We start from the raw sequence: 2,581 nt of genomic DNA, 5'->3' as shown, positions 1-2,581 counted from the left end.
GTTATCAGTTTGGGTGGTGTTTAGGGACGGTATCTCCCAATGCAAAGTTATTTTTGCCTAGTTTATGACTATGTGGGAAAAGCAGCAAGGAGCAAAGGCTATTTGAATCCTGAAAGAAAGTTGCGGGTAACCACGCATTTTTCAGTGATAATTAAGGACGGTGCCTACTAATACCGAAGTATTTTTGTGCGATTTATGACTGTGCAGGAAAAGCAGATCTTAGCAAGGACTATTGAAATCCAAAAAGAAAATTGGGGGTAACCACGCATTTTTCAGAGAAAATTAAGCAACAATGTCTCTAAAAAACGCTAAAATATAAAGCAACGTATGGGATTTTTTCCTAAATTGAACTTTAATTATCTCTGAAAAATGCATGGTTACCCTCAATTTTCTTTTGAGATACCAAGAGCATTTGGTAAGTTCTGCTTTCTCTGCATAGTCTTAAACCGCGCAAAAATATCCCTGTATTAGTAGGCACCACCCATAGGAGGACATAGGAAACCCGAGTATCTCGAGATGCGCAGAAGGTATGCGCAGTAACAATAGTAGGCACCGTCCTTAAGCTACACTTATTCCAAAAAGCGTTAAAATACATAACAAGATTTTGTTTCCACATTGAAGCTTAATTATCTCTGAAAAATGCGTGGTTACCTTCCAATTTTCTTTTCTGATTTCAAAAGCCCTTGCTAAGTACGTCTTTTCCCGCATAGTCTTAAACCGCACAAGAAAACGTATGAATTAGCAGGCATCTTTCCAGAAATTCGAGGTTCTCGGAGCATCTAGAGATGCGCAGAATGTATGCGCAGTAGCAATAGGTGATACCCTCCTTAATGGGATATTTATTATCAGCTTGGACTGAAAATTATCCCGGGACAATTTGAATCAAGAGAGGATGCAGCGAGAGAGCGAATCTCCCATACATTGGCCTCTATCAATGGCGATTTTTTCGTTTCATTCTAAACTAGTCTAAGTTCACCTCCCGCTTGTATCAGTTTATCAGATTCTATATCTGCGACGAAAGTTTGGTCATAAAATTGCGGTTTTTCCCATCTCCGAAAATCATTTGAGTGAGAGTCGCAGCTGCTGTATTGACCCTTATCACTCGGCGGAGATGTTGAGTCTCAGGAGAATAAAAATCTTTTTTTTTTTGCACTGCAAGCATTGCACTAAATTCGTTTCTGGCCAAGGCTTGCCGTGCGAAAACAAAGCTTTTGATTCCCCCAAGACTCAACATGGCCGCCGAGTGGTAAGGGTCCATTGCAGTCCAGGCAGAAAACGATTTTATCTTGAATTACTTGTCAAAAAACAAACAAACAAACAAAAAAAAAACAACAACAACAACGTAAATTTTAACTTACGTCAAGATTTCAATCTAACGTGTAATTTCTAATACGCCGAAGACGGAATACGTTGAATAAATTATCACGAACTTAGAAAAGTTTTCTCATGAAAATTTTGCTCACTGTCGGAATAAGTCACCACGGTTCGCGCATACTCTTTAAATAAATACGTACTTAATGTGGGCAAGGTTCCTGCGCGACCTTCAGTGTAGTTGACCAGATCAATAATGCTTCTGTCTCGTTGACGAAAACTAAAATCGATTTATCAATTTCAAAGAGTTCTCACAAAGGGGTTTAGGATAAAGTGTAGCTTTCTACAGTATTTTGGCCTCATTTCTGCAATATCAGCCAAGTGGAAAATTTTTTGAAAAGAAGGAAATCAGACGAGCATTAATTGGCCATTGATAAAACCACTTGCAAATTAATACACAGATTATTAATTGATAAGCAAGGCTTGTCCCCCAACAGCAGAGAAAAAGCGAATGGAATATGGTTTCAGTCGAGATGAACGTCAGAAAATTTATTCTTTACCTTTTCTCGTCACGAAAGAAATCAAACTTTCAATGTTTCAGTACAAAATTATTTACAACATACTTTATACAAATGTTATTTTTAATGTAAAATGAAAAAAGTTCAGGAACCTTTCCGCCACTTTTGTACAAAAGTTGAGCACTCGATCATTCATCTATTTGTATCTTGTCCTATTGTAGTTTCCTTCTGGTCTGAGTTTTCCCAATAATATCAGTCCTCATCCAAGCAATCTCTGACTCTTTGTAAAAACGAAATCATGATGGTGTATTGAAAAACTGGTCTTGTTGTTCCACCCTCAATCAACCATTTAATTCTCATCGGCAAGTACCTTCTCTATTGCACAGCATTAAATGGAGTTAAAATCCACTTTTCAGATTTCTTAACTCAATTACGTACAGGAAAAGATAGAAATTGAAAAATATATAGCCATAATGACCAATAAATTCAGCGCTTTTCCCGTGAAACTTATGGTCTAAATTTATTAATTAGCAGGTTACGTTTTGTGTATGTGAGTGTGTTTACGTGCAAAGTATTATTAAAAGTAGCGTAAGCTCTATATCGTTAAGTAGTGTAGGTATTATATTTTGAGCAGCTTAGCGCAGACATTGTAAATACTAGTAGGGATTGTAAATATAGTACTGTAAATATAGTGAGGATTGTTAATAATGTAAGCAAGTAACTAAGTAAGTAGGATCCTTCATTTAAACACG

This window comes from Pavona decussata, unplaced genomic scaffold, assembly GCF_977016875.1.
Source record: "Pavona decussata unplaced genomic scaffold, jaPavDecu1.1 SCAFFOLD_39, whole genome shotgun sequence".
In the NCBI taxonomy this organism is placed as follows: domain Eukaryota; kingdom Metazoa; phylum Cnidaria; class Anthozoa; order Scleractinia; family Agariciidae; genus Pavona; species Pavona decussata.
The sequence above is the reverse complement of the archived record's forward strand: the minus strand, read 5'-3'. Positions refer to the sequence as shown.